Consider the following 25,497-nt stretch of genomic DNA (forward strand, 5'->3'; position numbering starts at 1 on the left):
GGAAATAATGTCTTAATACCTCTAGTGGTCATCTGGTCATTTAGGGCACCTTTTTGTGACCTAGTCGTAATTGAACCAGGTTTAGACCAAAACGTCAAACTTTTAGCCCTGGACGTTTTTGCTTTGTTCCATTATAGCAGAAAAATATCCAAGTTCTAGGAATGTCCAAATCCCACCTTCAACATGCCCCCTTGTGGTTTGGATGCACTGTAGATGAACTGCACAGAAAAATGTTTTAAAAACGGGTTTTTGAAAATAGCGATTGAACATTTCGGCAAAATAAAAAAGTCCATCTTCTGCTTTGTGCCACATTTTGGACGTTTTTCTGTTTTGAAACTGAGCCCTTAAATATCTTTATTTTCTTCTTTCATTTGTTTCTGAAAAGAATGTTCTTTAGGTAAAGTGCTTATTGTTTCTCTTTTTCCACAGTCATAACCTTGTCATTTTCCAGAGTCAAAAGGCTTTTTGTGTTGAAAGCTATTAACACTTAATAAAAATATGTTGTGTGCTACATATATTTGTGATACTGTTGCTTTATATTTTGTTGCATATACCCTATGCAAGTTATTTATGTGAATAGTTTGTACAAATCTACTTACAGTTCAGTCCATATAAAAATATTTTGGAAAAGAAACCAAATTTATTTCAGTATTATTACGTCAGAAAAATTGATCACAGATTCAGTATACAGAGAATACCTTATTCAAAATTATTGTTTTACTTTGTGTAGTCTTGTATGGATTAAATAATAAATCAGACTTGTGGGACCAACAATGAAAGTTTTTATGTGCATTTAGAGACACCATAGATCTTTCTGCTAGACAAGAAGTAGTAATTATTTGTCTTCAATACAAGTCAGCTACAGCAAAGGTAAACAATTCAAATGAAGCATATCGTAACCTACAGCAGCCAATTGTAATACAAAAGGAAGACAACTTTTTAAAAATGCACAGAGCCCCAAATTCTATGTATCACGCCTTAATTTCCACGTTGAAATTGAAGCGTATTATACAACAATGCGAGTAACTTAATTGGTTAACTAGCTAATCAGCAATGTCAATTGGGTGTTAAACAGCAATTATCAGTACCAATTGGCATTAACATTTCAGTGCACAACTTGCTAAGCATATTCTTTAACGTGCTGCGTGTAAATTCCAAGTTGCATAGTTGAAAAGGAAGCGTGGTTATGGGCATGGAATAGGTGGGTCATGAACATTTCTACAATCTATGTGCATTATTATGCAGTCAAATTCTGGATCTGTATGCCCAAATTATGTGCTAAAATTTTTTTTAAAAATTCCATGGAAGGGGGCATATCTGGGGCGGAGAATGGGAATTTTTGCATTAATTATTTAGTGCAGCAACATTACTACATAAGAACATAAGCATTGCCATACTGGGACAGGCCAAAGGTCCATCAAGCCCAGTATTCTGTTTCCAACAGTGGATAATCCAGGCCACAAGTATCTGGCAAAATCTCAGAACAGCAAAACAGATTTGATGCTGCTTATTTTAGAATATGCAGTAGACTTTCACAATCACAAGTCCATCTTAATAATGGCTTATGGACTTTTAAGAAATTAGTCAAGCATTTTAAACACTGCTAAGCTAACTGCTTTTACCATATTCTCTGGCAATGAATTCCAGTTTAACTACTCATTGAGAAAAGAAATATTTTCTCTGATTCATTTTAATTTTGCTACTTAGTAGCTTCTTTCCATACACCCTAGTCCTAGTATTTTTGGAAAGAGTAAACAAGCGATTCATGTCTACCTGTTCCACTCCACTTAGCATTTTATAAAACTCTATCATATCTTCCTTCAGCCATCTCTTCTCCAAGCTGAAGAGCTCTAGCCACTTTAGCCTTCCTCAAAGGGAAGTCATCCCATCACCTTTATCATTTTCGGTGCCCTTCTCTGTACCTTTTCTAATTCCACTATATTTTTTTTGAGATGCATTGATCAGAACTGCACACAGTATTTGAGGTGCAGTCACACCATGGAGCGATACAAAGGCATTATAACATTATCAGCTTTGTTTTCCATTCTTTTCCTAATAATTCCTAACATTCTATTTGCTTTCTAAGCCGCCGCTGCACATTGAGCAGAGGGTCTCAACGTATCATCAACGATGACACCTAGATCCTTTTCCTGGGAGGTGAATCCTAATGTGGAACCATGCATCACGCAACTATGGTTTAGGTTCCTCTTTCCCACATGCATCATTTAGCACTTGCTCATATTAAATTTGAATTCCCATTCACTCAGTCTCGTAAGTACGTCTTGCAATTTTTCACAATCCTCTTGCGATTTAACAACTTTGAATAACTTTGTATCATCAGCAAATGTAATTACCTCACTCCTCCATTGAGAATACTGACCATTTAGCCCTACTCTCTGTTTTCTATATTTTAACCAGTTTTTAATCCACAATAGGACATTGCCTCCTATCCCTTGACTTTCTAATTTCCTTAGGAGTCTTTCATGTGGTACTTTGTCGACTACCTTTTGAAAATTCAGATACAATATCGACCAGCTCACCTTATCCATATGCTTATTCGCCCCTTCAAAGAAATGTGTAGATTGTCAGGCAAGATTTCCCTTCACTAAATCCAAGTTGGCTTTGTCTCATTAATCCATGCTTATGTATATGTTTTGTAATTTTGTTCTTTATAATAGTCTCTTTCATTTTCCCTGGCACCAACATCAGGCTCGCCGGTCTATAATTTCCCAGATCACCTCTGGAACCCTTTTAAAAATTGGCGTTACATTGGCCATCCTCCAATATTCCAGTACAATGCTTGGTTTAAAAAATAAATCATATATTACTAACAATAGCTCTGCAAGTTCATTTTTCAATTCTATCAGTACTCTGGGATGTATACCATCCACTCCAGGTGATTTACTACTCTTCAATTTGTCAAATTGCTCCATTACATTCTATGTTTACAGAGATTTGTTTCAGTTTCTCTGACTCATCATCATTTAACATAATTTCTGGCACCAGTATCTCTCCCACATCTTCCTCAGTAAAGACCGAAGCAAAGAATTAATTTAATCTCTCCGCTATGGCCTTGTCTTCACTGATTGCCCCTTTTATCCCTCAGTCATCTAGCGGTCCAACTGATTCTTTTGTCAGCTTCTTGCTTCTAATATACCTAAAAATATTATCTGTGTTTTTGTTTCCAACACAATCTTCTTTTCAAAGTCTCTTTTTGCCTTCCTTATCAGAGCTTTGCATTTGACTTGCCATTCCTTGTGCTGTTTCCTATTACTTTAAGTTGAATTCTTCTTCCATTTTCTTTTAGCTCTAATATATTCACTTTTTAACCATGCTGGCTGTCATTTGACCCTTCTTCCTTCTTTTTTAATACATGGAATATGTCTGGTCTGTGCTTAGTGCAAGATTAGCACATGAACCCTTATTGCCTACAAAAAAAATGTCTGTACGTGCTCACTTGCTAATTTTTTTAAATGGCTGCACTCTAATAGTAACATCATCAAATGGCCATCAATAGGTAAAAACATGTGTAAAGACTCACTAAGGACACTTTCATCCGCAACTTCATAAAAGGAGCTCTAAGTTCATTCACTCAACCCTCCTTCATAAGTACATAAGTGTTGCCATACTGGGACACACCAAAGGTTCATCAAGACCAGTATCCTCTTTTCAACAGTGGCCAATCCAGGTCACAAATACCTGGCAAGATCCCAAAACAGTACAATACATTTTATGCTGCTTATGGACTTTTCTTTTAGGAAGCTATCCAAACCTTTTTTAAACCCCGCTAAGCTAACTGCTTTTACCACATTCTCTGGCAATGAATTCCAGAGTTTAATTACACACCGAATGAAGAAATATTTTCTCTGATTCATTTTAAATTTACTACTTTGTAGCTTCATTGCGTGCCCCTTAGTCCTAGTATTTTTGGAAAGAATAAACAATCAATTCACGTCTACCCTTTCCACTCCACTCATTATTTTATATACCTCTGTCATATCTCCCCTCAGCCGTCTTTTCTCCAAGCTGAAGAGCCCAAGCCCAAGCCCATCCCCTTTATCATTTTTATTGTCCCTGCCGCCTTTTCTTCCTTTTCTGAGATCACTGAAGAAGAAACTGCACATTTTCTTTCCTCCTTCAAACTGATTACCTGTTCCTCTATCCTATTCCCACCCATCTACTTAGCCCTATCTCTTCTACTGTCATCCCTTCTGTCATATCCTCATATCTCCACTGCAACTGTTCTTGATGCCTTCAAACATGCCATAGTTACACCACTCCTCAAAAAAACATCATTAGACCCTACCTGTCCTTCCAACTATTGCCCCCATCTCCCTCCTCTTTCCTATCCAAGCTACTTTAATGTGCTGTTCACCGCTATTGTCTTGATTTTCTTTCATCTCAGGCTATTCTTGATCCACTTCAATCAGGCTTTTGCCCTCTTCATTCAACTGAAACAACCCTTGCCAATGACCTGTTCCTGGTCTGAACCAAAGGTTTCTATTCTATCCTCATGCTTCTCAATCTATCTTCTGCTTTTGACACTGTTCAGCACCACCTATTTCTTGATACACTGTCCTCACATGGATTTCAGGGCCCTGTTCTTTCCTGGTTTTGTTCTTATCTCTTCCATTGCACTTTTAGTGTATACTCTGATCGATCCTCTTCTACTTCTATCCCATTATCAGTTGGTGTACCTCAAGGATCTGTCTCGGGAACTCTTCTTTTCTCCATCTATACTTCTTCCCTTGGTGCTCTGATCTCATCCCATAATGACTCTCCATAACAGAATTTTAAGCAGGAATCCAGGACCAAGTATCAGCCTGCCTGTCTGACATTGCTGCCTGGATGTCTCACTGCCATCTGAAACTAAATATGACAAAGATTGAGCTTCTTATTTTTCTCTCTAAACCCACCTCTCTTTTCCCCCCATTCACTATCTCTGTGGATAACACTCTCATCCTCCCTGCCTCATCAGCTTGTAACCTTGGGGTAGGCTTTGACTCCTCTCTCTCTCTCTCTCTTTCTCTGCACATATCCAACAGACTGTGAAAACCTGTTGTTTCTTTCTTTATAATATCACCAAAATGTGTCCCTTCCTTTCTGATTACACTACCAAAATCCTTATCCACACTCTTATCACCTCTTGCTTAGACTACTGCAACTTGCTTCTCACAGGTCTCCCACTAAGCCATCTCTCTTCTCTTCAATATGTTCAAAATTCTGCTGCATGATTTATATTCCTCTAGTGTCGCTGTGCTCATATTATCTCTCTCCTCATGCTACTTCATTGGCTCCCTATCCATTTCTGCATACAGTTCAAACTCCTCTTATTGACTTACAAGTGCATTCACTCTGCAGCTCCTCAGTACCTCTCCACTCTTATATCTCCCAACATTCCTCCCCAGAAACTCTGTTTGTTGGGTAAATCTCTCTTATCTGTACCCTTCTCCTCCACTGACAACTCCAGACTCCATTCCTTTTATTTTCCTTCACCATACGCCTGGAATAGACATCCTGAGTCAGTACGTCAAGGTTCATCTCTGGTCATCTTCAAATCTAGGCTAAAAGCCCACCTTTTAACTCCTATCCCCTATTCACTTGTTCAGTACCCATGTCTCTTTTATCATTTTTTTTTTGTTACATTTGTACCCCGCACTTTCCCACTCATGGCAGGCTCAATGCGGCTTAGGTACTTATTTTGTACCTGGGGCAATGGAGGGTTAAGTGACTTGCCCAGAGACACAAGGAGCTGCCTGTGCCTGAAGTGGGAATCAAACTCAGTTCCTCAGTTCCCCAGGACCAAAGTCCACCACCCTAACCACTAGGCCACTCCTCCACTCATTGCCACCTTAAGTAATTATCGTATCCCTTATTTGTCCTGTTTATCTGATTAGATTGTAAGATCTGTTGAGCAGAAACTCTCTTCATGTTCAAGTGTACAGCACTGTGTATGTCTAGTAGCACTATAGAAATGATGAGTACTACTAGTAGTAGTAGTAGTTACTCAGAGTTACCAGTATGACAGTATGACTGAGGCAGAGCTAGATTTGTACACCTGTAATTCTAGTGTATGAACAAGGAGCTATGCCATAGTCCCCAGAGATAGAGTGAAATTTGCTATAGCTAAGACTGCTTACAGGGAAGTTAGGGCTACAGCATCAGACCTCACTGCAAGGTAACATAACAAAAAGGCTTGTAGACCACTAGTAGCTTATATTTCTAAGTGTTTAACAAAACAAGAACAGGAGCAAACTCCAGGAATAATTAAAGTTAAATAGAGCAGAGAAATCACATCTAGGAGCATAAAGTTTTGTCATTTACTTATATTTGGCTCCTATAGACCACGAGGTATCCAGTTGGCTGACCCTACTGATGGAGGTCTGATTAAGAGTAAAAAACACCTGACATGTGAGCTGAGGACTCCTGACTAGTTGGGAGTCTGTTGGATCATGATATTTGCCTTCACCTGCATCTACCATTCCATGTTTGTTTGTTTATAGAGGTTTATTAACCATCATTATGAAAAACAAATTCACTCAAGCTAGTGTATAGCAGGTATTGCTTGATGTTTGAATTGTAGTTTTAAATTTCATATTTTTAAAGACATTACATATGAAAAATATTTGATTCCAACTGTATATTCAGTTTGCTTAAGATAAAGTGAGATAAGTCTTTCTTCCTTCCTTGTGTGTTCTAGGGATAGATAACAAAGTGGGAAACAATAATTTTAAAACACCCTTAGGTGCAATGAAAAAATATTTATGAAAACACATCTTACTTGTATTAACTTCTAAGCTTTAGCTGAAATAATCCCCATAAAATTCTCAAACCATTTACTTTAATGCTATGTAGCAGATGCTGAATTTAAAAAATAATTTGCAGAGTCTCATGATAATTAAAGGATTTGCATAATTTTATTCTAAATCCACTTAATAATGTTGAATAATCTTTGCCTACTGTACATGATACTGTGGTTTGCAGTTCAAGAACATGAAGAAGGTTCAGAATATATTCAAACAATATGCTTGATACATATGCATTTCTTGACGGATCTGAGTTTTTTGACAGCATAAGTGTTATTAATGGAGTCACCCTGTATAGCACCAAACCCAAGAATGTACCCTTCAAGTATATGTATGATATTAATAAATGTATGGCAATACTTACTGTAAGTGTAATAATGCTGGTTGAAAATAAGGGCTTCTTTTTTACAAAGCCACGCTAGCGATTCCCGTGCGGCAAATGAGAGGAAGCCCATAGGAATTGAAAGGGCTTCCTCTCATTTCCCGCACTGAGAATTGGCATTTCAGCTTTGTATAAGAGGCCCTAAATGTTTACAAGATTTTTACTTTTAAAACTTAAGGGGCCCTTTTACAAAGCTGCAGGAGAGCTAATGTGCAGGTAGTGCGTATGCCCGACGTTAATTATGAGTTTGGCACATGCCAAATCTTGTGGTAGAAAATATTTTTCTATTTTCTACCGTGGGAGCATTCCTGGCAGTAATCGGCAGCGCAGCTATGCTGGCATGTGCTGCCTGGTTACGGTGCAGGTAGTGCATGAGCTCTTATCACTAGGTCAATGGCTGGTGGTAAGGGCTCAGGCCCTAAATAGACACGCACTAGTTTTAATTTTTGTATGTGCCCATTTCCCAGCCAATTAAAAAATGGCCTTTTTCTCAGCCAGGCAAGTCATCAGGCGATCCTCACGTCCACCAGCCAGCCAGCTAGCTCTCTACATGCCTAATAATCAAATCACTAACTACAACAGCCATCCTAACCTTACCCTCCTGGGCAGAAGCTCCTGGAGACACATCCTCGGTACGAGTATATATTGCATCCCCTGGTGGGCTGGCCTGACTACAGGATTATTTCCAACTTCACCAGGGTGATGCTCTCCATTTAGGAGGCCTTCCTTTTCCAAGACTGCACAGGGGCTGCCGGACTGGAGGTGGGACTTCTCTACATTGTCGCTGTAGGCCTCCTCTATACACCTCTCTGTCTCTCTCAGCTCCTCCAAGTCTGATACTCTGGCCTCAAGAGAATGAACTCGTTCTCTGAGAGCTAGGAGCTCTTTGTATAGAGCACACACATATAACCTCTCACCAACTGGGAGAAAATCATGCATGTGACACTCAATGCAAAAGACTAAATAACACCCCTCTCGCTGCTGAACTGCTGTCTGTATTGTAGTATTATAGAGTTGTTTAATTAAAACTACTTCAGGTACTAGGGATATTAGAAAAATATAAATAGCCTTAAGATTATATGGTATAATGTGTAATTTATTGTTTGCTTCCCAGAAACTAATTAAATGTAATTAAAACTAATAAAGATGTAATTAAAACTCTAATGAAAACACTCCTCTTATTATCCTAATTAGAATAATGACTATAAATGAGGAGTTGTGCTAGGGGCAGGTGGGAGCTGAGGAGGGGGGTGGGAATGAAGACTGAACTAAGTCCTGCTATGGTACAAAGTTCAAGTTTTAAAACTAGGGGGAAAAGGGTATAGTAACTAGTTGATAAAGTTTGCTTTTTCTTTTTCTCTTTTTTTTTTAATTCTGCCTATGAATAACCTACAATTTCTCCTTTAAACTCCAATCTTTAAGTTCCCAAAGCACAGAGCAAAATAATGTTCTCTTACCAGAGAAATGTCCTTTCCTCTCTGTTACGGTCAGGTGACTCTTTACAACTTGTCACCTTCATTGAATCACTCAATTCTTGTAATCCAGTCATACAATTCATGTATGAGTTTTCAAAAGAATTTAATCATTTTTTAGATGTGAAGGTTCAACAAAACAATTTTGTATTTTCTACAAAGGTCTATAATAAGTCAACAGATTAAAATAATTTGTTGGAGTACAGAAGTTGTCATCAGTACTCAGTTTTTGAAATTTCAGAGAATTTGCAATGAGAAAGGTGATTTTGAAACTCAAGCAAAAAGGCTTGCTGGTGACTTGCAACATAGAGGTTATCCTTGTTCAGTACTGAAAACAGCATATACATGTGCAAAGTTTAACAACAGAGACTTATTATTAGTTTGTCCTCTCTGTGAGGAGAATGTGGCATTTGTGTGCTAAGATTTTTGACAGGAGGTGGCAAATACTGTTAAGAAAAATTGAGAAATCATAAAATTCATCCAATGTTTCAAAATCACTTCTTACATGTTGCATTTACTAAGAATTAAAACCTAAAGGAGTTTTTATGTCCTGTCTGTTACCAATGGTAAAGAAATACTTTAATAAGTACATAAGTAATGCCACACTGGGAAAGACCAAGGGTCCATCGAGCCCAGCATCCTGTCCACGACAGCGGCCAATCCAGGCCAAGGGCACCTGGCAAGCTTCCCAAACGTACAAACATTCTATACATGTTATTCCTGGAATTGTGGATAGCAAGGATGTTGGCCACTTTAAATGTGGCAACTGTAGAACCTGTTTTGTGACAGAATAATGTAATGAATTTGTTAACCCTGTTGATGGAAAAGTCTGTAAATTGAGGACACTGACAGATTGCCAATCAGACCATGTGGCCTGCATCCTAAGGTGTATTTGCAGAACACTTTATGTGGGGAAAATAATGAGTCTACACCTATGTATTAATGAACATAGATCATGTGTTTCACATTTGAAAATGAGATTCCCACTGGTCATACATTGCACAGCTACTTCTCATATGTTTGAGCAATATGTATGCTTTATAATCAATCAGGTTGTTTGCCAATGTTTGGGGAGGGGGAGGAGATAAAAAGTTAATTCAGCGAGAACAGGACAGGATTTATAGGCTTAAGTCCTATGAGCCTTGTACCACTGAGTGGGCTGCATTTTCATTTTATTTTATTTATTTATTTATTAGGATTTATTTACCGCCTTTCTGAAGGAATTTTCTCAGGGCGGTGTACTATAAGAATAAATCAAACATGAGCAATAGGCAATTATAGCAGTAAAAATATTCAAATAACAATACAAAATATTGCATAGTACACTACTTACAATGTCAACACAATACATAATAGAACATTGCAATTGACAGTAAAGTATATAAGCAAAGATGGAACATATAGGTAAGTAAGAGAGAAGGAAGAGTTAGAGAGTAAGGCGACTAATTTAAAGTAAGATGCACATGAGCTCAGAGAAATGGTTAACATACAGAAAGATAAGAGAGTAAAAGGAGTTAGAAAATAAGGTGACTAATTTAAAGAAAGGTGCACATGAGGTCAGAGAGATGGTTAAATATATCAGCTAGGGTAGGAGTGGATAAACAAGTCCTGCTGCAGTATGTGCAGCTCGTGCCACTCCTTGTGTGTGTGTGAATGAGACCAAGCTAGTTTCTTCTTCCATTAAAGGCCTGGTTGAAGAGCCAAGCTTTCACCTGCTTTCCGAAGTAGAGATAGTCTTGTATTAAGCAGAGCCTTTCTTATAGTGCATTCCAGAATGTGAAGACTACTCCGGAGAAAGCTCGCTTTCAGGTATCACATCATGTAATGTCTTTTGGAGAGGGTGTAGTAAGTGATAGTCCTTGAGAGGATGTTAATGTCCTTGGCGGTGTGTAGAGGGTCATCCTGTTCTTCAAGTACTCAGGGCCATGAAGATCAGACATAGAGTTTTAAATTTAGCCCTGTAATGAACTAGTACCCAATTGGTGCACACAACTAAAAATATTTCAGAAAGTACATGTGTAGAGTGGTGACACACCCATGACATACACGTGCTGTGCCAACAGGTATGGCCCACTTTCAGTTATATGCTATGAAAGATGAGCACCATTTATATAGAATAGCGCCAAGCACTTAGGAGCATATAAGCCAATTAATGACATCTTACACATAAGTGCCACTGTTCTATAATCTTTAGCACACAACCGGGGCCTAACGTTACGCATGCCTTACAAAATTGCCTTTTCAGACTGCTAGCAAAAAGGAAATGAGGTCGGGATCAGAGGCAGAGCTGAAACAGAAGTGAAGGCAGTGTGAAGCGTCGTGCCGTGCCTGCTCGACTTCACTGTTGCCGGCGGACCAGGAGGTAAGAAGTTTTAAATAACAGCCGGCACTTACGAAGGGAAGGGGCAGTCACCCACGTCCTGCTTCCACTCAGAGGGCACAGAGAGAGAGGGAGGGAGGCACGGGGCAGTGGAACTTGGAGGAGAGACAGCCGGCACTTACGAAGGGGAGGGGCAACCGCACACGTCCTGCTTCCATTCGGAGGGCACAGAGAGAGAGGCAGGGAGGTGCAGGGTGGTGGAACTCGGACGGGAGTGGAAGGAGGGAGGGAGGGAGGTGGGGGACTTGGAACTCGGAGGGGAGGGGGCTGGAACTGGGGGGGGGGATTCTGTACTGACCTCTACCAGCTGGTGCTGGCTTCCCTTCCCAGGTCGTCGTTGCACTCCAAGGGGACAGAGAGAGAGAGAGCCCTCCAGTGGCTGGTGCTGGCTTCCCCTCCCTCTCACTTCCCATTGGTCCGCCCTGTGATGTCATCCCCAGGGCGGACCAATGGGAAGAGTGTTACGAACCCAGGCATCCAGACGGAGGTACAAATTATTATATAGGATATCCATATATGTTTTATTATTTATTTAAGTTTAATGTTCTGTTTCTCATAATGTGCTTGTAAACTGCCATGATATGCATAATAAATTCTCAATAAAACTTCTATGAGGAGCATAATCCACCTAGTTGTTAAACTGAAAAGAGACACATTCCCTCAAATTCCATAAAAGTCACTAAAAATTGTGCATGCAATTTAATGGAATAACAAGCCAAATAGTACCAACAATTGGCTTTTTAACATGCAATTATTGGTGCTAATTGGATTTAATTACATTTTACTTGAGGGTCCAAAAAGGGGGCATGGCCATGAGAGAGTCATAGGCAGATCAGGAGCATTCCCACAATTTATGTGCATTGTTATAGAATAAAGGGGATCTGTGATTACTTTAAGTGTGGGGATTTACACCAAGGTTTTGTTTCACCGATTCCCATGTCTGACTTAGTGAGCCACACTTTCCCCTGATGAAACTTGGCAGACTGGAGGAGTAGCCTAATGGTTAGTGCAGTAGGCTTTGATCCTGGCTACCTGGATTCAATCCCCACTGCAGTTCCTTGTGACCTTGGGCAAGTCACTTAACCCTCCCTTGCACAGGTACAAAAAACTTAAGTGGTCTTTTACGTAGGTGCGCTGGCGTTCGCATTAAAAATAGGTGCACGCTAAAGATGCCCATAGGAGTACATGGGTGTCTTTAGTGTGCACCTATTTTAACGCATGCTAAAAATGCCAGTGTGCCTACATAAAAGACCCCCTTAGGTTGTGAGCCCTCTAGGGACAGATAAAGTACCTGCATATAATGTGTGCAGTGCTGTGTACATCTAGTAGCGCTATAGAAATGATGATTAGTAGTAGTACTGTAAATGTTGGCTTCCAAGTTAGGTGCAGTTACCCAGTATTCCATAGCTACGTGTGTAACGTTTGGAACATCCTGACCCACACATGCCCCTCCCATGTCCATGCCCCCATTTGGAGTTAAGTGCTCAACCTTATAGAATAGTGCACAGTGTGTGCAAATTTCAATGTGCCAATTAACATCAATTATTGGTTGTTAGCACCTAATTATTGATAGTTAAGTGTTCATTAACCAATTAATTTGCACACACATCTCTGTAGCTTACCAAAATCTGAGCATCCAAATCTGGGTGTCATATATAGAATCTGGGGGTTAGTGTGTAATTGTGTGCAAACTTGCCAACTTTCTGGGAACAGGGAACTACCTACTGTACCTGAAACTGAATCACCATGACTACCAACAAAGTTAAGTCTAGATAAATAATTAGATATATGTATCATTTGTGGCTATACTAAGCACTCCTCTACTAACAATTTGTCATAGTCTGTTAAAAGTACATATGCTATGGAAACTCTGCATATGTTTACCCAGTTTGGGTAAGGTCAGTTTTTAGGCTGGTTCATTTATCTGAATAAATTACGTGTTACTTGGAAAGACTTTGAAAATCAGCCTTACTATTTGATTATGACCTCTGTCTTTCCAGCTAATTCTGACAATTTATTTTTATTGTAATAGATCTTTATATTTTGCATGTGAAGTGTTGATTTTATTGCTAGTAATCTTTGATATTCTTTCTGATATGGAACTCTTTCTTTTTAAAATGATAATGTAATGCGCCTTTGTGGAAGTTCCTGGGTTTGGGTCCCAACCTGGCTTGAGTCCCCTGTGAGCAGTCTCGGTGCCTTGAGCATTTGGTACCTGGTGCTCCACCTGGGGAAGAAAAGTGTTAGCGGGTGGGGTTACCCTCTTCTCCACCCCCCCCCCCCCAGTAAACCCCAAAATGACCTCTGTGAACAAGGCTGTCAAACATTAACGTTGAACAATTTTATTGAGCTATGCACCTCTGAAATGCATTGAAGATCATAAACCATGGGTTTTTAACCCAGTCCTTGAGGCTCACCAACCAGTTAAAGTTTTCAGGATATCCTCATTGAATTCAATAAAGATATCCTGAAAAACCCAACTGAGTGTGCCCGGAGGACTGGGTTGAAAACTTCTGCCATAAACCATCACACAGTCGAATACCAACACTTTTAACCAATTGATATTGGCTACGAAGTAAGTGAACTCAGGAAATCAAATACACTAGCGTTTAACTTTAGAAAAGGAGACTACAATAAAATGAGAAGAACGGTGAAAAAAAGACTGAAGGGAGCGGCTGAAAGGGTAAAAAACTTGAATCAGGCGTGGATGCTGTTCAAAAACACCATTCTAGAAGTACAGGACAAATATATTCCTCGTATTAGAAAAAGAGGAAAAAAGACCAAACGTCGGCCAAAAAACAATCCTTCAGAAAATGGAGAAGGGAACTGACTGAAGATAATAAGATAAAGCATAAGGAATGCCAAGCTAAATGCAAAAAGGAGATCAGGAGGGCTAAGAAGGACTTTGAAAAAAGTTAGCATTAGAAGCAAAAACACATATCAAAAATTTTTTAGGCATATTAAAAGCCGTCTAAAGAATCGGTAGGGCAGCTGGACGACAGTGGTGTTAAAGGGGCGATCAGGGAAGACAAAGCTGTAGCGGAGAAATTGAATGAATTCTTTGCTTCAGTCTTCACCGAGGAGGATTTGGGAGGGATACCGGTGCCGGAAAAGGTATTTGAAGCGGACGAGTCAGAAAGACTAAATGATTTCTCTGTAAACTTGGAGGATGTAATGGGGCAGTTCTGCAAACTGAAAAGTAGTAAATCACCGGGACCGGATGGTATTCATCCCAGAGAATTAATACAGCTGAAAAATGAACTTGTGGAGCTACTGTTAGTAATATGCAATTTATCCCTAAAATCAGGTGTGATACCGGAAGATTGGAGGGTGGCCAATGTAACGCCGATTTTTAAAAAGGGTTCCAGAGGAGATCCGGCAAGTTATAGACCGGTGAGTCTGACGTTGGTGTCGGGAAAAATGGTGGAGGCTATTATTAAGAATAAAATTACAGAGCACATACAAAAGCATGGGCTATTGAGACAAAGCAGCACGGATTTAGTGAAGGGAAGTCTTGCTTCACAAATCTACTGCATTTTTTCGAGGGGGTGAACAAAGATGTGGACAAAGGGGAGCTGGTAGATATTGTATATCTAGATTTTCAGAAGGCGTTTGACAAAGTGCCTCATGAAAGACTCCAAAGGAAACTGGAGAGTCATGGGATCGGAGGCAGTGTATTATTATGGATTAAGAGCTGGTTAAAAGATAGGAAGCAGAGAGTAGGGTTGAATGGAGAAGGGTAGTTAGTGGGGTCCCTCAGGGGTCTGTGCTGGGACCGCTGCTTTTTAACATATTTATAAATGACCTTGAGATGGGAGTAACTAGTGAGGTCATTAAATTCGCAGATGGCACAAAGTTATCCAGGGTCGTCTCGTCGCGGGAGGAGTGTGAAAGATTACAAGAGGACCTCGTGAGACTGGGGGATTGGGCGTCCAAATGGCAGATGAAGTTCAATGTTGACAACTGCAAAGTGATGCATGTGGGAAGGAGGAATCCGAATTACGTCTATGTCATGCAAGGTTCCGCTTTAGGAGTTACGGACCGAGAAAGGGATCTGGGAGTCATCGTGGATAGGACGTTGAAATCTTCAGCTCAATGTGCTGTGGCGGCTAAGAAGGCGAACAGAATGTTGAGTATTATTAGAAAATGGATGGAAAACAAGCATGAGGATGTTATAATGCCATCATATCGCTCCATGGTGCGACCGCACCTGGAGTATTGTGTTCAGTTCTGGTTGCCTCATCTCAAAAAAGATATAAAGGTGCAGAGAAAGGCGACAAAAATGATAAAAGGGATGGGACGACTACCTTATGAGGAGAGGTTAAGAAGGCTAGGACTCTTTAGCCTGGAGAAAAGGCAGCTGAGGGGTGATATGATAGAGGTCTACAAAATAATGAGTGGGGTAGAGCGGACAGATGTGAAGCATTTGTTTAAGCTTTCTAACAATAATAGAACCATGGGACACAAGATGAAATTAGAATGTGGTAGGTTTAAAACAAATCGGAGAAAGTTTTTCTTTACTCAGCGCGTGATTAGACTCTGGAACTCATTGCCAGAGAAGGTAGTGACAGCAGCTGGCCTTGCTGAGTTTAAAAGGGGTCTGGACAGATTCCTGAAGGAAAAATCCATTGATCGTTATTAAATTTTGGGGTTTTGCCAGGTTCTTGGGGCCTGGATTGGCCGCTGTCAGAGACAGATGGCTGGGCTTAATGGACCTTTGGACTTTTCCCAGCATGGCAGTGCTGATGTACTTATAGCCAGTACACTTTTAACCAATTAGTTCAACACTCTTTGAATCCGTTAGTCCTTTTCCCTAAGCAGCAATTCCTAGTTCCTTCCTATCACTCTAGGCTGAGTCTTTGTGTGGATGTGGCAACTCGGTCTGTGTCCCACCCTTTACTCCTTCCTTATGTTCATCCTTGGTCCTTCCCCTATCCAGTCCCCAAGTCTCACCCTCCTGCTAGAGCATTTTGATTTGGTGACTGCTAGACGTCTAAGGGAGCTGAGCTGGGCTGTTTTTGGTCAATCCCTGCTTCCAAGCTCTAGGTGCCCACTGCACTCCCTGGAGCTACCGCCTCTGTTGGGCTCCTGGTGCCGATCCACACCCTGTGAGTCACTGCTCCTCTTCTGGTGCTGACCACACCCCACAAGCTTTCCACTGCTTGTCCTTTGGCACTCCCTCGTGTCTCCAAATGTCTTGCTCTGAGTTGGCTCACAGGGCAGATGCACCCCAAGCCCTGGATCTGGGGTCCATCTGGATTCCCAGGCCTTCCACCTCACCCTGAGCCACTCCCAAGGACCAACTGCCCTGAATGCCTCCCAAGGGTTACTGATCTTCCCATCTCTTGAGGTGCCTGTAGGAGTCTTGCTGTGGCCCAGAATAGCAGAGCTGTGTGACCAACAATCCCAGGACTCCCCCACAGATAATAACCTCTTTCCTTCCAGTCTTTAGGAGGAGCCCAAGGGATATCTTTCCCTGTGGTAGCCCAGACTAAAAGCTCATAACAGGGCTCGGTGACCAGCAATGTCAGGGTTTCATCAATAGAAGGCAACCCTTCTCACTGCCAGTCTTCAGGGGGAGCTTATAGGACACTTTTCTCTGTTGTGGCCCATAAATCTAGCCCTTAATAGAGCTCTTGTGACCAAATGTTTTAGGGTTTCTCCAATAGACAGTGTTGCTAGATGGCAACAATTTTTCCAGCCAAAAAGTAGCTGAAAAAATAGCCCAATATTAATAAGGTTGATATGAATAATAATAAAGCCCATATTAATATTGTAATCATCATAATCATCATCAGTATAATCATAATAATCATCAGTATCATCATCAGCATAATCATAATCGGTATCATCATTATCATAATTATCATAATCAGCATCAGCATAATCATAATCATAAGCAGCATAATAAGCACCATAAATCATCTATCCACCACCGTGCAGCAACAGCAGGGCAAGCGTCTTTTTTTTTTTTTTTTACAGGCTGAGATTGTGCTGTATTTCCTCTTTTCTCTCCATGTATGTTCCCCTTACACATCTTTTTGCCCCCCGAGAGGCAGCACCAGACATCCTTCTCCCACCAGCACCAGGCATCTAATAGTTTTAAAGCTAGGTTTTGCTTGCTGAACTCATGCTGACTCTTTTCCCCTCTACCAGATGTGTTCCTCCTTGATTTACTCTGGTCTTACAACAAGGACATCCCATCAAGTTATGCATCACCATTTGGAAAACATAAATGCTATTCAGTTCCAACTCTTCTACTGCTGCTTTCCCTTAGCCATCATTGATCCCAGGATGCATCTATATTCAATCTCTCTCTTATAAATAGTAGTAATAAACAATATTAAAGTATATTTTTATAGTATACCACTGCATTCCACAAAACAAAAGGAGTAAGTTCCCACAAATTATCTTTCTCTTTTGATCTAGACACAGGAAAAAAAAAATTTACATTCTCCCAGGTATCAACCTAAATATTGTTAAATGTGAGATATAAATGTTATAAATAAGTAAATAGATAGAAACTCTGAATGTTGAGCACCTAATTCTCATAACCTGATTCTCATAACATGATGTCTGTTTTAGTGGCCCTTTACCAGAAGAAAAAAATGTCTTCACAAATACAATGCTTGCTAGGGTGTATCTATAACCAGGCCCTCCAAATGACACACTGATTACAATATATAACAAATAACTACTCTACCTATGAAAAGTTATTCCATTACTATGCTTCTGTGTACATTCGTATGCTGCACAAGCTGACATGTTTGAAAATATAAATAAGACTAAATAAAAATGCTGCCAACAATAAAGAACAACCACCTGAATGCAGCAGCTCATAGGTTTGTTTGCTTTGTTTTGAGTGTACTTGGATGATGGCTGAGCAAAGGAGGGGAAACAGAGATAACCAAATTGGTCTGAACTTTTTGAACTTAGCCCATCTCCTGTTTTCATCCAACCTCCTTGCTCTAGCCTTGGGTGCCCTCCCTCCCCAGGCCCGAACATACCTCTAGTGGGGCAGGAAAGATCCCCCCTCTTTTTTTTTTAATTATTTATTTAAATTTTCCAATACATCACCACTTAAAGTGAATATGCAATCGGCATTATTTAACATTAGGAAACAAAAATAAGTATATATCTTTACAGCCCGTTTGTCCACAAGTTAAAGAAATCTGATTCCAAGATTAAGGAAATTAAAAAAAAAAAATACAAAAATTAACATTCAATAGATGCTTCCTCTGGTTCAGACCCCAGCCTGCTAATTAGGGAAGGTTTACTATATTCACATCAACTCTTGCATCAATAAACTCTTTCAACTGTTTTGGGTCTACAAACTGAAAATGTTTACCCTCAAGCATCACATTACAAAAACAAGGAAATTGCAAGACAAAATTTGCTCCCAATGCCACCACCCTGGGGCGAAGTTCCAAAAAGGCCCTTCGTCTCATCTGTGTAGGCCGTGAGAGATTTGGAAAGATACGGACCTTTGAGCCCAAAAACAGATTTTCTAAGTGTCTCAATGAAAGCCGTAGTACGGCATTCCTATCAGGCTCCAGTGCAAAAGTGACAAGCAGAGTTAACCTCTGAGTAACTATTTCTAATGAGCTTTCTAGGAATGAGGTAAGATTCATTCCTTCCCCTATTACGGGGGTGGGGGGGGGGTTCCTACCACCACTCCAGTACTCCCGATGTAATAAGCCCGTGTAATGGGAGGGAGTGAGTCCTTGTCCATTCCTAGGATGTCCACCAAATATTTTTTAACCATCTCCAAGGGAGAAATTAACGGCGATTTGGGAAAATTGAGAAACCTAAGGTTAAGTCTTTTAGTCTGGTTTTCCAGGTATTCAAGTCGTTTATGTAGGAAATTATTGTCTTTAACCAGAGCTGTTTCTACAGATCCCATTTCTTGAATTTTGATATCCACATGTTCCAATTTCTGGGTTTGCTGTGCAGTCACTTGTGCTTGAAGCAGGGCAGCCTCAGAAAGAACTTCAATATCAGAAGAATTCTGCTTTAAAGTAGTTTGCATAGAGGTTTGAATATTGTAAACCATATCCCATAGTGACTCCAGTGTCACAATTGCTGGTCTAATCACTCCACTAGCCACAGGAGGAGATTGAGATAGACTATCAGCACGAGCTAACTTGGAAACAATAGCTTGAGGCAATACCTTTGAAGCCTATTGTAGTAATGTTTCCCGAAGTTGAGAATCTATCTCCGTTGCTGCAGTCACACCCTCAGACAGGACCTGCTGAGCTACTTCGGCGTCTGTCTTTGTTTGAACAGCCAGCAACTCTCCTCCAGGCTGGGGAGGTGCAATTCGCTCCACAGGGCTCAGGGAAGCCCCGTTTCCACTCTCAATCGACTCCGAAGGGCCGAGAGCTGCAGAAGGGGTCGAAGTTCCCTGAGGACCCGGTTGCTGCCTGGGAAATTGCAGGGTTGTTTGTTTCATCGTCGAGGAGGTCACAGGAACCGAGGGATATTCCTTTACCTTCCCCCTCCTCTTCCCCATCGTTGACGAGGCTACAGAGGCACCGAGGAAAACTCACAAACACAGAAGCCTCCAGGAGCAAACACAGGTGCGTCCATTCACAGTGCCATCTTGGAATGATCCCCCCTATTTTCTGACCGCTGATCTGCTAGTTGCGCCTGCTTTTTCTTTAAAATGGCTGCCGAGACTTCAAATGGGGGCCTCGTTACACTTCCGTGGAACTCCTGCAAGACCACCAATTGAAGTCTCTTCGGCCTGGCACAGTCCACTGCAGCAGCCATTTTGAAAGAAAAAGCAGGAGTAATCAGCAGATCGGTAGCAGCAGATGGGCAGGAAAGAGTGGGGATCTTTCCTGTTCCACTACACCAGGAACTACTGAGGTATGTTTAAGGAGGGCAACCAGGGACTGGAGGGGAGGGGAGGGGACTGGGGAGACGTTATTCGATGACTCGCTTGTGCTGTCTGATCCCCAACACTAGTGTACCATGGGATTCCCCCATTCCCCATCTCCATGATTATGCGTCATTGAGCCCCTCTCCCTTCATTGTGGCTCCATCCCCCTCCTCCCGACTTGAATCGCTAAGTCACTGCTGTGCTGCCGGTGTGCTACTGCACACTTTCTTCTGCTTCCTCCTCTCTGGTGGTGGACTGCGGGTCATCTCCTGATGATCTGCTCTAAGGCTCAGAGAACAGATCAGGACAAGAGGGGACCCATCATCAGTGCCAACACCATCCGTGACCATCTTCCTCGCCTCCGGATCACACCTACAAGCATTTTTAAAGAGGGCTGGGATTTTGCCTCCCTCAGCGTCCTATTGGTCCAATTGTACAGCAAACAGGTAGAGCTGGGAAAACACCCAATCTGCGGCAGCAGCAATGAAAATCCACCCTATTACCCACGACCCGCGACCTTCAAAAAAATCCTATGGTGGGTCATGGGAAAACATCCAATTCTGCAGTTTTATCATGGAATTGGCAATTTTCCTCAGCCAAAAGGCTAGACACAGAATCTCTCAGTAAAAAAAACCTGAAGGCTCAGAAGCCCCTGCCCAGTCACCAGGTCACTGTCAGTATGTTCCTTTTTTATTATGGTGAGTACATTTTCTGACACCCCCCCACCCCCCGTGTGTCTACCTTACTAAACTCATTTTACTTTTATCCCCTTTAGTGGATAATATTCCTTAAAGTGTATAAATGTGATTCCCTCAGTTTGCCTATCTCTCCTTCAGTGAATAATTCACATAAGGTGCTGCTCCCCTCTCTCTGTGCTTAGCTCAGCCATGTACCATTTCACAAAATTGATACATTTTCTACTGCACAGGGTAGCTGCCAGGCAAAATGACAATTATAAGCCTCTCTTATTTTCTCAATACAATACAGACATTGAAAATCTGCTTTTTAAAACTCAATGTGACCAAAGGTAGATTTAAGACAAAGTTAAACAGATATGGGAAGTGCAAAGTTTTTCTTTTACTGTTTTTATAAGAAAAGTCAAATTGACTGATCCAGTCTAGGAGTTAAAGAAGTGAAAAATCCATTATAGTGCAAATCAATATAAATGATAGTTAACAAATGATGCCATACAAAACCAAAACCACAGCTAATTGTATAAGAAAAAGTACGCTCAAGGCATTTAGCCAATTCAGAACCAGATAATACATTTTAAAATAAGCCTTTCTTTTAGGGAATGTGCCAGCAATAAAAAGAAAAGGATGAACTGCTGATGTCATCTCGAAAGAAACTGAAATTGCTGAAATACTGAAGTTATCAAGGGCTCATCAAGGTTTCCAAAGCTGATAAAACTGGAGATGGGATCTGGTGCCATGAATCTTAAGGCCCTATTTACTAAGCTGCGCTTGAGGCGCATTAGCGTTTTTAGCGTGCACTAACCATATAGATGCCTGTAATATTCCTATAGGCATCTATATGGTTAGCGTGCACTAAGTTTTAATACATGCAAAAAACGCTAGCACACCTTAATAAACAAGGCCCGTAATTTGCAATTAGCTGCTATTTCTCCCCTACTGTATATGACTTTCAGGCTTACTTAACCAAGTACTCTTACAGGGTCAAATACCAGAGTTTCTCAAGCATCCCTACAAACATGAGCCCAAATTCTAGCCACCAGATGTGACATTGAAAGGGATTTCCTTCTCCCTTGGTCAGTGAATACTATGTCTGTGATATTTATTTATTTTTGTTACATTTGTACCCTGCGCTTTCCCACTCATGGCAGGCTCAATGCGGCTTACATGGGGCAATGGAGGGTTAAGTGACTTGCCCAGAGTCACAAGGAGCTGCCTGTGCCTGAAGTGGGAATCGAACTCAGTTCCTCAGGACATTTATTCATGACATTTATATCCCACATTATCTCAAACAAGTTTGAGTTCAATGTGGCTTACAATAAACAGTATAGGATACATAACAAAGAATAAGGCATGAGAAAGTAAATTTGGTGTAAGAATCCAATTTTACAATACAGTATCATAAACATACTGGGATAGCTATGGATGTTTAACATTTAGAAAATGTATTATAAATGAAAAATTGTACATGAAGCAAAGAGAAAGTTAATGGTAAGTAGAGTAATAACAAATTTGAGATATGGTTGTTCTTTGTGAGGGTTTGTTTGAATAGGAACCATTTGAGGAATTTTCCAGAATCTAGTATTCCTGTATATTTATTATTTTGGGTGGTAAGGAGTTCCACCATTTGGTTCCTAGGTAAGTGAAGTCTGCAGAGTAGACAGTGTTGTAGATCACTTTTTTGCAAGTTGGGAGGTGTAGTCTGAGATAGTTTCTTGCCTCTTATTTAGTGTTTCTTTGAGGTAAGTTTATTAATGGTACTATATAGTCTGAAGCTGTGCCATTTAGTATTTGAGAGATAAAGGTACATAATTTGAAGGTGATTCTCGCTTTTTGGAAAGGCAGTGTAATTTGATTAATAAAGGGGAGGCACTTTCAAAACCAGAGATTTTGTATATGAACCTGGCTGCAGTGTTTTGATCTGTCTGGAGTTTTTTTCAACAGGTACTCCTTATAGCCAGCATATATGGTATTACAATAATCAAATTGGGATCATAATAATGATTGTACCATTAGTCTGAATGTTTCTGATGACCAAATTGTATCTATTGAAGAGAATACTAATCTCTTTCAGAATTCGTATTCCAAAAACATCTCAAATTCTGTCTGATGGAACTCCCTCATACAGGGCATATCTAATTCAATAAATAAAAAGGTTATTTAATTAATACTTGGCAGATGTTTTGAACCTTACCCTTATTCAGCCAGCTCACTCGCAAAAGGCATAGAAGCAGAAGATTGTGTAATAGCATTAGGGTCCTCATAGAAATTTTCCAAGCTACACAGTTTTTGGGATTAATAATGGTATCTCCAATTTCTTTTGAAATACTTATATTGTAAAGAGTATGTAAGACAGGCCCCAAAGGAACCCTGGGATAGGCCAGAATACCCCCGTTATAGGCAGGCATTCCCCAGGAAAAAACTAGAAATAAAGAACTACAACTCCCAGCATGCCCCAAGGGAGCCCGGGGATAAGAGAAACTATGTGCATTCCCAGGAGTCTCCAGAGGAGGGCCGCAGGGGAAGGAATAAGGCTGATTCTCCAACCTGGTGGAAGAGGTGGTGGAACAGGTGGGTAGAGAAAGAAGAGCCACCAAAGAGCTTTAATGAAAGAAAGGGTGAGCAGCTGGGAGAAGGGCAGGGCGAGGAGAATATGGATTGGGCTCCTGAGGAGAGAGAGGCAGAGAGTGAGCCTTGCCCTATGGAGTTGACTGAACCGGAGAACACCCTGGAAGAGCCGATGGACTTTTCAGCTCTGGCTCAGCGAAAGCCAAGGAAGTAGCGGGGCCAAGCCGGGTCAAGCGGGAGGAGGTCAGGTAGGAGTATGACTGACCAAGAGGGTGGGACCCTAGGCTTTGAGCCCGCGCAGAGCCACTGTGTTTTTGAAAGCCTGGCTAAACTGAGCTGTGTTTTGCAAGCTTGGCTAGAACTGAACTGTGTTTTGAAAGCCTGGCTAAATTGAGCTGTGTTTTGGAAAGCTTGGCTAGAACTGAACTGTATTTTGAAGCTTGGCTAGGAATGAACTGTGTTTTGAAAGCCTGGCTAAACTGAACTGTGTTTTGCAAGCTTGGCTAGAACTGAACTGTGTTTTGAAAGCCTGGCTAAACTGAGCTGTGTTTTGAAAGCTTGGCCTAAAATTGAACTGTGTTTTTTTTGAAAGCCTAGCTGGACTGAGCTATGTTTTTGAAGCTTGGCTAGAACTGAACTGTGTTTTTGAAAGCTTGGCCTAAAATTGAACTGTGTTTTGAAAGCCTAGCTGGACTGAGCTGTGTTTTGTACAGCTTGACTAAAAGTGCACTGGGTTTTTGGAAAAACCCGCTACACTGAACAGGGTATTTGTTTTCTTTCTTTTTTTATTATGTGCTGCTACTCTCCCCCAGGAGGAAGGGAGAAGTAGCAGCTGGGGAAGCCGGGACTGGGAAACTAACCGGCTTGAGAAAGGTGAACGTTAACTGTGCTTTGTTTTGTGTTTTGGTGCCACAACTGAGGGAAGGAGGGAAACCCCTTTCTAGGCAATAAAAAGCTTCATTGTTCTGAGGAAAGAAAGGAGCAGTACTGGAAGGTGTTCTTCAGGTTGGGGAGAGCTGCAACCGCTGAGAAAAGAGGATCCACTTTACAATTGGTGTCAGAAGTGGGATCCCTTTCGCGGACCTGTCGCTCGAGGAGGCCAAGACCAGCAGGACAGAAAAGCCCGACGGAGGGGCCAACGCTGAGAAAGGCGCAGACCCGTCTGGGGTTCCGGTAAGCGGGCCTAGATTGGGGGGAAATAAAGGGATCCTAGTAAAAGGGGAAACATAAGTAGTGAAACCGCACTTGGAGGTGTCCTCTGTTTTTTTTTCACCAGGAGTCGCTGTTCCGGAGCAAAGATGGACCCCAAGGAGATCTTCGCTTGGATGACGATGCAGTTCCAGAAACAGCAAGAACTGACGGGGAAGATGGTGGAAGACTCCTTGACGGCGGCACGAGAGCAGCAACAACCGGTGCTGAATATGCTCCAGGATTTTTTTCAGCGAGGGATCGAGGCTCCCAGGGGCGGTGGGAGGTCTGAACAGGATAATGTAGATGATTTCCTGACCGCCTTCGAGAGGGTGGCAGTGGCCGCAGGGTGGCCACAAGAGCAGTGGGCCATGCGGTTAGTGCCTTCATTATCTGGGGAAGCTCTAGGAGCCTTTAGAGACTTGGCTCCTGGGGACGCTGCCAACTATGGGAGGTTGAGAGAGGCCATTAAAGACCGGTATGGACTGAGTACCCAGGCTTATAGGCGTAAGTTTCGGTCCACTAAATGGGAAAAGGGGGAAACCCCTAAATCGGTGGCCACTAGACTGATGGACTTGGTAAAAAAATGGTTGGAACCTGATCGCCACACCACGGGAGAGATTCTTCAAGAATTAGTAGTGGAGCAGTTCCTGCAGGGCCTTCCCAGGGAGATTAGGGCAGGATTGGTCCAAAGGGGCTGTAAGACGGTGGAGGCCGTGACAGCCGGGTTGGAGTGTTATTTGGAAGCCCAACATTGGGGAGAACCCGACCTGGAGGGGGGTAAGCCCCGAACTGTGGGAGGCTGGGGTTCCAAAAGTTCCTTCTTTAAGCCAGATCCCCAGGGAGGGAAACCCGATTACGGCTGGGGTGGTAAAAAGCCCGTAGTGCCCTCAGGCCCTGGAAAAAAGGCCCCCTCGTATGAAGGAAAACTCTGTTATAAGTGTGGGAAGACTGGGCACTTCCAGAGGGATTGCCCAGATCGAGAGGGATGGACCTCGCAGGTGGCCCAAGGGTTTAGACCTCGGTATACTGCTAAGGTGGAGGTTGAGGGTTTACCGATTGTAGCCATGTTAGACTCCGGGGCAGACCAGTCCATGATCTCAAGGAGGTTATGGGAACAAATAA

Source organism: Microcaecilia unicolor, chromosome 1, assembly GCF_901765095.1.
Source record: "Microcaecilia unicolor chromosome 1, aMicUni1.1, whole genome shotgun sequence".
NCBI classification, from domain to species: domain Eukaryota; kingdom Metazoa; phylum Chordata; class Amphibia; order Gymnophiona; family Siphonopidae; genus Microcaecilia; species Microcaecilia unicolor.